At 49.7% G+C, this 13,192-nt stretch overlaps 1 pseudogene; it reads right to left on the bottom strand.

Annotated features, from left to right (window-relative positions):
* Positions 1–301: 301 nt before the first annotated feature.
* On the bottom strand, positions 302–4,752 carry LOC141043057 (uncharacterized; annotated as a pseudogene).
* Positions 4,753–13,192: the final 8,440 nt, after the last annotated feature.

Below are 13,192 nucleotides of genomic sequence, written 5' to 3'. Positions count from 1 at the left end.
AAAATGCAGCGGACTTTCCCCTTGTCGACTTCTTCGGGAGCAGCTCGACTAGCGTTGCACCAGCACCTGCACCTGCTCCCGCATCGGCTCCCGTACCTGCTCCGGCACCGGCTCCCGCACCTGCTCGAGCACCGGACGTGCTCGGCGGTGCTTCGTCTTTTTTTTGAAGGTTAGACAGTAGGAAAGGCTCCTACTGCAAAATTATATTAATCAAAGAGAAAAGTTTAGGTGTTACATGGGGGGAAAGAGGGGGGATCTATACAAGATCATAAGAATTTACAAAACGTGACTCAGAGGGAGACTATGCTATGGAGTCTAGGAAGTCAGCAATCAGATGTTTCTTGTGGACAGGCAGTCTATGAGCAATGTTGGAGAAATCAGCTATGAACCTGGCCCTCCAAGAAGAGAAGGAGGGTGTCATTTGCCGGAAGAAGTTATTGTTCCTTTCTTTCCAGAGACTCCAAGTGGCCACAAGGAAAACGTCCACGAGCATTTTTTGATGATATCTGGCTTTCAAGTGGGTCATCATATCTAAGCAGTCTCCAACAGTCGGCCAGGTTATGTTGAGTTCGCACCAGCATCGCTTACTAAACGTGCAATGGAAGAAAAGGTGCTCAACAGTTTCCTCAATATGTTCCCCACATAGCAAGCAGTCCAGGTTAGTCCCGATGTTATAATGCCTACGCTTCAGCATGTTACGAGTGTTAAGGCAATCAACCAGGAGGAACCACCCAAAAACCTTGATCTTAGGAGTACTTTTGGCATTCCATAACCATCCAAAGGCTGCATGGGCATTTACCTCGCGGAAGAAGAACTTATAATAGTCTGTGGTTTTAAAGAGCTGTGCTCCCCACGTGCAGATCCAAACATCTTTGTCCTCAGAGAGGGTGATGGAGCTGACATCCTGTTGGAGGGCTCGGAGTTCTTCATGAGCTTTAATAGAGAGGGGTAGGTGAAACGCTTCCCGTATGTTTGAGATCGAGAGCATTTTTTGGACCGAGGCATCTTTTGTGGTGGTGTAGGAAAACGCTCGAGGAAAAGTTTCCTCGAGGACACGTTGGTTCCAATCATCTTTCCAGAACAGGGTTGACCTACCATCATTGATCAAGACTTTCGTTACCCCACGGTAAGTCGGCATGAGTTTCACAAGCTCACGCCACCAGAAGGAGCCGCATGGGGCCGTTGCATGTGGGATTGCATCCGAGTAGTATGTGTCCCAAATGAGTTTCACCCAAGGCGTGTCGTTTTGGTTATAGAACTTGTGGAGCATCTTAAGCAGCATCACATCATTTTGAACTTTAAGATTGAGCACTCCAAGACCTCCATTCTTTTTTGGACGGCACACCATGTCCCAAGCTGCCAGAGAATTAGATTTGTCACCCGTCTCGGTCTTCTTCTTCCAAAGTCCATGTCTTCTGATTTTATCAAGCTGTTCAATAATTTTAGTGGCAGACGCAGCACTCCCATGGGATAAATAGCCAGGGAAGTGACTAGTGAATTCATAAGTGCCAGTTTCCCAGCGTACGACATGAGACACATAGCCGCAGTGATCCTGCCTTCGGCTTTGCATACCCAGGGAGTCATATCCAGCACCGAAGGTTTAGTGGTTCCAAGGGGGAGGCCAAGATACGTGAATGGCATGCAGGCCGTGATGCACCCAAAGATAGCAGCTAGTTCCTGGCATTTGTCATCTGGAGTGTTGATGGGAATCAACGTTGATTTATGAAAGTTGATGTGTAGACCCACAGAGGCAGCATAGTCGGTAAGGATTTTTTCATGGTCGCCGCTTGTGTTGCGCACGCCGGCATGATGATTATTGTATCGTCGACGTATTGGATCACAGGAAATTTGGTCGTGCTGGAGGCAGGAATAGACAGTTGCAGGCGATTTTCCTCCAAAGCCTCATTGATAGCTGCCTGAAGCAAGTCCGCGGCAAGGACAAAAATGAGGGGAGAAAGAGGGTCCCCTTGTCGCACCCCGCACTTACACCAAAATTGTTCACCAGGGATTCCGTTAAGCAAGACAGAGGATTTACCTGAAGAGGAAAGGCTCGTGATCCAGGACATCCATTTATCATTGAACCCCATGCTTCTCATAATTTGGATGATGGCATCATATTCCACAGTATCGAATGCCTTGGCAAAGTCTAGTTTGAGAAGGATAATTTCACATTTAGAAGCTTGGCATTGATGTATGTATTCGAAGGCCCATGCAAGGCAGTCATGGATGGATCTCCCCTTCAAGAACCCATACTGATTATTGTGTACAATTTTTAGGATCACTCTTTGAAGACGGTTGGCTAGAATCTTGGTGATAAGTTTGAGACATCAGTTAAGCAATGTGATGGGCCGGAAGTCGTTGACAGTTTCTGGGGCTCTGATTTTAGGTATGAGTGTGATGTACCCGTAGTTTAGACTTTCAAGGTTTAGACTACCACTATGGAATTCCTCGCATAGAAGATAAAAATCTTCATTGATTATAGGCCAACAAGCTTTAAGGAACGCGCCGTTGAAGCCGTCAGGGCCCGGAGCACGATCAGGAGGCATTTCATTAATGACATCATCAATCTCTTTATACGTAAAGGGCAAAGTTAAGCTGTCAAAATCCACTTCCGCACGCATCATACAGGACAAATTGAATCGCATTGGAGAAGTGTTCTTTGTGCCGAGACGTTTTTTGAAGGCTTCGAACAGGATAGATTCTTTGCTGGCGTGATCATCCACCTGTAACCCATCATCAGTTTTCAGACTGGAGATGCAGTTTTTTCTATATCTTTCCGTGGCCATAGTTTGGAAGAATTTAGAGTTCTCATCACCAAACTTGATCCATCGTATGGTGCACCGTTTCTTCCAGTACTCCTTTTGATATCGCAGGAGCCGGAGCAGATGAGATCGAAGAATGCGTTGGAAATTCCCCTCGGGGATGGTTAAATCACGTTTATCCTCAATATTTTCCAATTCCAGGAGAGCTTTTTTAGTGTTCTCAATTGCTATTTTCAACCGTGAGATTCTTTTTCTCCAGATGGTGAGAACATGCCTGAGGTTTTTAAGTTTCTGACAAAGTCTGGAGGCGGCATTATTATTCTTTCCATGTCTGATGGGTTTATTCCATGCAGACTTGACCACATCTAAGAAGCCAGGATGTGCAATCCAATAAGTTTCAAAACGGAACAACTTGCATTTAGGAATGGTAGTTTGGATGACGACATTGCAAGGAATATGATCAGAGATTGGTTTTCCCATAGGAGTAACAAGGGTATTTGGAAAAGTGGTCGTCCAGTTAAGCGTCTTGAAAAACCAGTCAAGCTGTTCGAGAAGGGGATTTTGTTGCATATTGGACCAGGTGTAGTTTCTACCTTTGATGGGCAGTTCAGTAAGGTTTTGATCCCTGATAAAATCATTGAAAGTGAACATATCGTTGACATCCCCACCAGGTTTGTTGCGATTCTCTGGTGCCCTTATAAAGTTGAAATCTCCAAGAATGAGCCAATCTTCAGAAGATGGAATATTCACATCAAAGAGCCAATCGGTGAATGATGTCCGTGCATCACCTTGACAAGGGCCATAGACATTTACAAGTTTCCAACGATGTGGTGACTGCCGGGAGGAAAATTCAACACTGAGAGCAAATTGTTCCGATAAGAACACCGTGCCATCGAAAACATTACTACACCAGATCGTGATGATACCTCCCGAGGCGCCTACCGCAGGTACAAACGCAAAGGAATCGAAACGTCGTGGGCAAATCAATTTAAGCGTACTAGCGTCAAAAGACTGCATTTTGGATTCCTGAATACATATGACCGTGCAGCCTGACGAGTTGATCGCATTCATAAGAGCTAAATGTTTGTCGGGCGAATTTAAACCACGTACGTTCCAACAAAGAACGTTCCAAGTCTGCAAAAGGACCATGAAAACAAACTAAAAGGGAAATAGCTTAAATGGACTCTGAAGTCGAGCCACCATTCCTGACAGAGAGGATCTCATCACTGAGCTCTTCAGCAGGGATAGCACAGAGTTGCGTACCAATGTTCTGCATGGTGCTGACAGGAGTTGGAGGGGGCACTGTCTCATCAGTGGTGTTAACTGTAGTCTCCTCCATCTCCTTAGTGCCGGGGAGAGCATATGGTAGCAGACAGGGCTTCACTTTGGACTTGGTGGTCCGAGACTCTGTGAGCAAATTTGTGCGAAAACCATCATATTTGTTTGACCTGTTGCTGCGTCTGAGAGTGGCAGTGTCAATTGGAGCCTGACTTTTGCCCTTATGACACTTGTGCTCATGCATAGTACTACTTGCACCCACAAGAGCTGGGCCAGTAGACAGTTGAATCATATGCGCAGTTTCAACTTGATAATCAGAAAGTGGCAGAAGTGCAGCAGTCTCAGCAGACGTAGCAGGCGCAGGCAAAGCAAGTAAGTCCAGCGGCGGCTGAATGTTCTCCAAAGTGTCATTCTGAATGTCAATAACAGGTGCAGAGATATGAAGAGCATCAACATCAGAAACCTCCTGACCAAGATTGGGTGGGTGATAAACCACAATGGCCGAATCAGTAACAGGAGTGAACTCAGGCTGAAGAGCATCTGTCTCCTCCTCGTCAGGCAGTTCCTGAATAAGGACAGAGGAGGTGGGAGCCAGACTACTGGCTACTTGAGGGACAGAGACAAACTGCAGTCCATCCTCCCCCACAGAAACCTGTATCTCAACACGGTAATGAGCATCTCTCATCCCGTATCCGTGTGCCCAGGGGCCCATGGTGGCCAACATAGGACGCATAGCATGGTAAATAGAAGTGTTGAGTTGCTGCCTGGGGATGGGATCCGTCAGTCGAAGATTCATAAGCTAATTACCTTGGTTTGAGAGACCAAGACTCATTCCCTGATTATGAACATCAACAGTGGCCGTCAGTAACTCACTTGTAGTAGCCATAGCAGCTTGGGCCTCAAAGGCAGAGGTTGGATTAGCCACAATCAGAAAAGCCGGTGCAGAATCAGAGCTAGTGCTATCAGAAACCGTGACAGAATCATTCCAGGCATCAGCTGCATTATCAACAATGTTGTTTTCAGGAGTTATGCCAGCTTCAAAAGTAAGACCCTGGGCTGCCAGCCAAGCTTGAAAGTTCATTAGGTGTGGGGGCATGACCGCAGGCGGAGGAGGGGGAGGGGCAGGATCAACAGGCCATTCTCCCCAATTTGCATTGTTCCAAGCCGGGGCAGGGGCATCAACGTGAGGTGTGGCATTCTGCATTAACCAGTTGTGTACTTGTTGCTGATAGAGTTGTTAGAGGTAAGATCAGGGCCAAATTGTGGGTGAGGATTACCATCAGGGGGTGGCGGCTCCTCTCCAGCAGGAACAACTTCGGGAAGCAGTCCATTCCAATCATTGCTACGCAGAATAGTAACCTGGACAGTCCAACAATCTCTAGCCCCTCCTAGCTGCCAGACTACAAAACTCTTTGGAACCAGACTGAGACGAAGAACCTGAACTTTGAGCAGCATAAAACGACGATCTTGTCTAGGATTATACCAGGAAATCAAGGAGCCAAAACCCCCAAGAGATTTGTTGATGTAGTAGTCCGTCTGGTAGTCATATGTGAATCCAAAGTACATCAACCAAATAGTCGGACCAAAAGAGGTGGTGCGGCGATTCAAAGCCTCATTATGCGGTACGAACGTGATGAGTAAATCCTCATCTTCAAGCTCTATGGGGGTATTCACCGCAGTGTCTCGCATGAAAGAATCAACAAAGCCAAAAATCCCGAATCCTAATGGATGGTCGCTGACCTCAGTAGTGAAGAGCTGTAGTTCCTGAAGTAGACCTTGGATGGTGTGGCGAATTGCTGCACGACGATGAAGAGGAACATACTGGCTGGTCTCTGCAATGGCCAGGTAGTCATGGTTGAGAGGCGGAATCGGCCCAACCACCATCCCGCTGCGGACGACACGATTTGCCAGACCAGGCTCGACAGTGAACCCCGGCGGCAGGAACGGCATGGGGTTGAGCGTATAGTTGGCCATGGTGACCAATGGAGAGGGTGGCAGCGAAGGTGGCAGCAATGGTGAGAGGACATGACTTGGCGGTGGCGTCTGTGTTTGGGAAATCGAGGAGAGGGTGGAATGTGGAGCGTGAGGGGTAGGAATGGAAGAAGATTTCCTTTTGGGTATCCATCTCCAGCCCTCTCGTCTTCTCCGGTGAAAGCAGGATCGAGCCACGTGTCCATAGGCTCCACAAACGGTGCATCGAATGGTGGTGGCAATGGGAACCCTACGATGGAAAATATTCTTCATAGGGAAACTCGAATCGGGGATGCCTGGTGGTCCGTGCCAGTTACCAAGTGAAGTAGATCCTGTGGACGGCTGCAGATTATTCAAAGGGCAATAAATTGCTTTGTGATCAGGGGCCGAACACTTAATGCAGATTAACCTGGCGTGACAAGATATCTTTTGATGGCCCCATTGTAAGCACCGGCCACAGAGATTAGCCCAATTAGTGGCTAAATTAGAAATTTCTTGCTCCGAATAGCAGCCCTGGGCCAAATCAACCTTATGATGGGCCGATAGAGTAGGGGGCCAGACCGAGTGGGGTGGTGCATATTTGAACGCAGAAGCCAGAAAACATTGCGGTGTTGTAGGATAATCTCGGCGGATAACACATTTAAATTTCCCCAGGACAAGGTAGGAAGGCAAGACTGAGTCCTCCAAATCTGCTTGCTGTTGATACTGGGCCATTAACTGCTTCCGACACATAGGGGCCGTGACAGGCGCCTTGTCATTATTGCTTAATTGAATACTACCAAATTTGAGCCCATGATCATGAAGAACCGGCTGATGAACATTTGCCAATGAAGAAGAAGCTTCAGCATGATGAGAATTAGAAATATCCATCCGAGATAAAGGAACCAAATTGAATTTGCTCAGCTCCTGTAAGGAGGATTGGTGCAAAGAGACCCCAGGAGACAAAGTGGGCTTAATCGCAATCGTTCTCCTGGCAGAAATATCTTTGAGTTCCTCATCCGCATGCCAAAATGAATTCACATGAGAAAACCGGGCAAAATGGCCATTGAATAGATGAAAATGACAAACAAAATCTGGCCAGATGCGATCTTTGAGCCGATAGATGAAATGACCAACTTTGTTACCAGCCACAGAGAAACGAAAGGACCTCTCATTTAATCTTGAGACCTTAAAACCTTTGTGATGTCCACCAAGACAGCATTGGAGGGCTACTCCACTGATTCTTCAGGGAGAGTAAAAGAAGCCGAGGAGAAGGAGACCACTAAGAAAAAAATCCTTGGTGGCGCGAGAAGGAGAGAAATGAACCGTTTCTCCAAACCGTCGACGTACCTGATCGGCAACCGCAAGACCAGGATTGAAATCCCAGTGTAGGAGGCCTTCCATGGTGAGGATCAGTGGCTAGATCCATGGTGAGTGGTGTGGAGCAGGTGGGGAGGGAGGAGGGAGGGAGGATACATTGCCATCAACAGTGCTGTTTTAGGAGATAAACAATATCTTCTCACGAAGTTTGATCCATTCCGTTAGCTTAGCACTCGATCGTTTAGTATGTTGCTGTTGCTTTCTTCATGACTTATAATATTTGGCTGAGCTCGACGCCCTCACCGTATCTGTCACAACGGCCCTCTTCAATAAATGTATAATCTCCTGTTTCCGTTGCCTTTCGGATATCTCATGTTGCAAACATGTCTTTGCAGGCCGACGTAACCCCGTGCACCATATTGTACACCATCGGCGACCAGAAGGTGGACGTGGGGAAGGCAACGATAATGATGCCGAAAGAACCATTGTTCCACGGCCGGCCGATCCCCCAGGACGTCTTCAAGGTTTCCATGGCCAGTGTCAAACCGGGCCACGAGAATTTGGCTCCTCTAGTACTAGGGGGGATGATGACGAGACCCCATGGCGGCTTGGTGATTGCAATGGGTGGGTCCTGTTGTGGCCAAAGAGTCTGCTTCGTCTGGAGGCGGTAGGGAGCACACTGTCGGTGTCAAAACCAGCGGATCTCGGGTAGGGGGTCCCGAACTGTGCGTCTAAGGATGATGGTAACAGGAGACGGGGGACACAATGTTTACCCAGGTTCGGGCCCTCTCTATGGTGGTAATACCCTACTTCCTGCTTGATTGATCTTGATGAATATGAGTATTACAAGAGTTGATCTACCACGAGATCGTAATGGCTAAACCCTAGAAGTCTAGCCTATATGATTATGATTGTCTGTCTACGGACCTAGCCCTCCGGTTTATATAGACACCGGAGGGACCTAGGGTTACATAAGGTCGGTTACAGAGAAAGGAATCTACATATTTGATCGCCAAGCTTGCCTTCCACGCCAAGGAGAGTCCCATCCGGACATAGGTAGAGTCTTCGGTCCATGTATCTTCACGGCCCATCAGTCTGGCCCATGGCTAACAGACCGGATGCCCGAGGACCCCTTAGTCCAGGACTCCCTCAGTAGCCCCTGAACCAGGCTTCAATGACGAGGTGTCCGGCGCGCAGATTGTCTTCGACATTGCAAGGTGGGTTCCTCCTTCCGAACTCCAAAATAGTCTTCGGACGCAATGATCGTGTCCGGACCTGTAACACACATACCACACGCAACCGCAGAGAGTATAATATTTCACGTGTCCAATCCGCTGACAACTTGTTTGTAATGTGACATCACATCTACCCGGTCATTATTTCGAACCCTTTTCGTCTGCTGTTCCGCGTTTCGAGATGCGGTTTCTACTGGCACGTCTTGTCAAAGCAGAGATCGTGTCCCCTTATTGCGGGATCCTCATCAATACGGGTGTGGGTAATCCAACCGTGCCGTTTACACAGCCCTTGGGAACAAGCGAGTGGGGAGGCGTTCGATATTCACTGCCTTTATAAAGAGAGAAGGATTCCCTTTTTCCACCCACGCCTTCTCTCTTCCTCTGCCCTTCCGCTCTCGAGCTCAAGCACCCAAGTTCTTACCTTCTCCTTCCAAGAAAACACTCAACCATGTCCGGATCTGGAGGGCAAGGCAAATGGATGGCCTCCTCCGTCAAGGAGAAGGACATCGCCGAGCTTTGGGAGGCCGGGTACCTGTCGAAGAAAATCGCCCACCGGCTTCAGGCGAAAGGGCAAGTCGTCCCTACACCGAAGCCCAACGAGAGGGTGGTGCTCCACCCTCATTTCGTCCGCGGGTTAGGGTTTCCACTTCACCCTTTCGTCCGCGGACTGATGTTCTATTACGGGCTAGATTTCCATGATCTGGCCCCGAACTCCTTCCTCAACATCTCGGCATTCATTGTCATGTGCGAGGCTTTCCTCCGCATCCAGCCCCACTTCGGCCTATGGCTCAAGATCTTCAACGTGAAGCCGAAGGTGGTGGATGGTCAGCACGCAGAGTGCGGAGGCGCCATGGTGAGCAAGATGCCCAACGTCACATGGTCTAAGGGCACTTTTGTGGAGACTGTCAAAGAGTGGCAGAAGCAGTGGTTCTACATCACAGAGCCACGCGGCGCCACTTGGGCGGCGGCTCCCGAATTCAAGGCTGGAGCTCCAATGCGGCTCACCTCCTGGATGGAGAAGGGCCCCAACTGGTCTTCGTCAGACAAACTGATAGCGCTGCAAACGCGCATTCAGAGCATGGTGGATAAGAACATCAAGCTCGTCGACGTGATCCAGGTGATGCTGGTTCGCCGGATTCTCCCCTGCCAAAGCCGAAGCTTCCCTTTACGGGAATTCGATACGGAGAAGCACCAGACCCTGGAGAGGCTCTTCGGAACTACTCACGAAGATCCTGGAAGTTGCTCTTCAAGGGCAACGAGAAGCCACCAGTCATAGATTCGGACCGCGGGCACGATCATACCCATCCCGCCAATGCGGTAAGTCCTTCTCTTCTCAAGGCGTACCTTCTACTTGTTTATTCAAGGAGGATGCCTAATCTTTACTATATTTTTTTAGGTGTGGACGGAGAGAGCGGAGCGGATCCAGTGTCCGGCTCCGCTGCCCGGAGAGCCAGTCATCCCGCTCCTGGCGAAGATGCTGGTTCCGGTGCCCTACAAGGCGCCGGAGAAGAAGGCCAAGAGGGCCAAGAGTGGCCCTCGCCGAAAAGGTGTTTCGAATGTGACGTCCGAGGATGACGAGGATCACTCCTCCGCCGCCGAAGACGACAACGAGGAGGAGGAAGAAAGCAACTCTCCCCCTGGTGGGGAAGGAAGAAGAGGGCGACCTCCACAAATCTGGAGGCGGAGGCGCCCAAGAAGGGGAAAGGCTCCCTTGCGGATAACACCGCATGGGACGTCGATAGCAGTCCGGAGCGCCGCTCCCAGGACAAGCCCCTGGCCGCATTGTAAGTACTGATAAACTCGTATTTGTATATCTGGCCTGTCTTCTTCATTGTATTAATATGGTTAGCTACGCTATTGCAGTCCGGCCCACGACAACTCCCCGCGAACCTCATCGGGAGGTTCACTGGATTCAAAGGCGATGGCCAGTGAGTCACCGCCGGCTGCTCACTCTCCCCAGGCCAAGGGCGACGCTGAGGTGTTGCCCCGAAGGACCCTCCCTGGCCAGGGAGAGGTTCAGGAGGTTGTCGATGCGGCACCTGAGGATGATTCCTCGGCCGTCGGACACACGGGGGGGGGGGGGGGGGGAGCCCCCACGGAGACTGGCGAGGTGGGCCATATCCCATTCGGCCCCCAGCCGAATACGGTTCCGGAGACCAACATGGTTCCGGAATCGGGCGAGCAAGTTCCGGTGACTTCTGTCCAACCAGAGGCACCGGATAATCTGCTGGAAGCGCTACGAGGCGCTTCCATTGTGGATGAACACCGTACCCTTATGGGTATGGTGATTGAGAAGGTTCAGTCCGTCAAGAGAGGACTGACCGAAGCCTGCAGCAGCCTGCTGACAGGTTTTGAGGTAAGCGGCACAAAAGAGACAAGTCCCAATATAGACAGTAGCCTCTGAGACACTGTGCGGTCTTTGGAAAGAAAAGCCGGACAGAGGATCAATAAATTTTCGCAGGAAACTAACTAAATGTGTCTTATATGAATAAGCAGGCGTCGTTGCTGGCCGCGACCTCACACACTGCCGAAGTCTCCGAACTAAAGCAGAGACTGGAGCGGGCCGAGGATGAGCTCGGCCAGGCGAGGAAGCAGTTGGAAGACCAGCAAGGTATGTAATAACCCGCTATATATTCGGAAAGAATAAATAATTTGCATTGACCGTAATGTCATGATGTGTGTAGGAGCGACGACCGAGGTCGAGGCCCTTAAAAAGGCCCTGACCGAAGGCGAGGGGAGAGCTGTCAAGGAGCAGGCTGCCCGTAAGAAGCTCAAGGCCAGGCTTAACGAGGTTCAGCAGGAGCTCCACGATGCTGTTAAAAAATGCGAGACCTTGGAGGGTGATGTTTCGGCTCGAGACACCGAACTCGCCAAGGCTCGCCAAATCGCAGAAGAGGCCCGGTTGCAGCCCAGGGCGCCCTCCAGGAGATCCAGGAGGCCAAGAAGATCACGGCGGGTAAGGCGTTTAGTATGCAAAGCAAGTATGTAAAGAAGAAGTATTTCTTACTAACCCGGATTCGGAGTTCTCCAGGGGCGTTTGCGGATTTGCAGCGCAGCGTGTCAAACACTGCAGAATTCTTCCGAGCCGAAGAAGGGAGCTCGACGGAGAAGCTGTTCTGGTCGCAATACCTCGCGCCAGAACATCCAGTGCACTTCACCGATCAGCTGAAACAACTGGTCGAGCTGCACAGGGTGGCCGAACTGGCCATGAAGGATTTGATAATCCGGCTGTGGCCTGCTGAAGCTATACCCAGCAGCTACTTCGGCCTCGTGAAGCGGCTGGTGAATGCCTGTCCTCGGCTGGACGTCGTCAAGCGGTCGGTCTGCATCGAGGGCGCGCGTATGGCCTTCACCCGCGTCAAGGTCTGGTGGGCGAAGATGGACGCCGTCAAGATTGTGACCAAGGGGCCGCCTGAGGGCAAGGAGCACCGCAAGCCCGAGCTGTATTTTGATAGTGTCCTGGAGGGATCTCGTATTGTGGCGACGCAATGTGCACAAGACATTATTTTAGAATGAATACATTGGTGTTGTCTCTGCCTTGTATGATAAAACTCAGCCGTTATGAAATATAATGCTTGTGTTTATTTTAAGATTTTTACCTCCTGTGCGGCCGTTTTATTAAATCTGAGAGTTGGCCAGTCGTCGGCTTTAGCCCCCATGTAGGAAGTACAGGGGTGTTCGGTTGGCGCCAAAACACACTTGATCCAAAGATTTTTGGTCCGTTAAGGAGGTGTTAGCGCTGCGAACCAGGCAATCAGACTATGCGGCTTTATCACCCTCACTTAGCCATAGGAGTTTGACAGATAAAAATTGAGGCGCAGCCCCTAGTGTTCGTGAGTCCGAACTTGGGATGCAGTAAACACCTGATCGGGTAAAAACCGATCCCTCGCTAAATGCGGGAAAAATCTCTAACTATTTGAAACCTCTCGAACAGCGGACCAGCTCACGCCACATCGTGACAGTCAGTATTCGGCTTTCTCTACTGAGGTGCTCATCCAGATAAACCAGGACACAATCGCAGTAGTACTCCCTTTACTACCCTAGCTGATATAGCGGAACGTAAGGTAGTAAGCATAGGAGCCGGGCAACCCAACTATTGACCAAAGACATGATTCGGAGCCGATGCATATAATGCTAAAGATCGGGGTGCCGAACTATACTATAAAAAACTGTTCGGACTTTGTTGCCGTATTATGGGGCATAATGAAGCCCCTAGAGAATGAAGGCGTACCAGAGTGTACGGGTGCAATTGATAAGAATATCAAAAAAGGGAAAAGGAAAGCTAGAGTAAGATGATGCCACTGAAGTTGGGCCTACGAACTATTTTTCATTATAGCGTAATTAATACGTCAAAGTGTATTTGTACAAGTAATGCAATAAGCAATAGGGCTATTTAACATGCCACAACCAAGGCAAAGCTGCGTGCGGGTACCGAAAATAGCTAGAGTGATCATTGAAGGGGCCGCCTAGAGCTTCCCTTATGCGTCTGAGCTGCTTGCCGCCTTGGTGTACTTACGAAAGGACCGGTGATCAGGCCTTCAGATAGGGCCTGTGAAGAGGAAACCTGAAAAGGAGACAAAAGGGAATAGTGAAAGTATGTGTGCGTCCGGGGTCTGTCGAGCCGCACTGTGGATCACAAACTAGCTA

This window comes from Aegilops tauschii, chromosome 3 (genome assembly GCF_002575655.3).
Source record: "Aegilops tauschii subsp. strangulata cultivar AL8/78 chromosome 3, Aet v6.0, whole genome shotgun sequence".
Classification (NCBI taxonomy): Eukaryota; Viridiplantae; Streptophyta; class Magnoliopsida; order Poales; family Poaceae; genus Aegilops; species Aegilops tauschii.
This window is presented reverse-complemented; position numbering and strand designations above follow the sequence as displayed.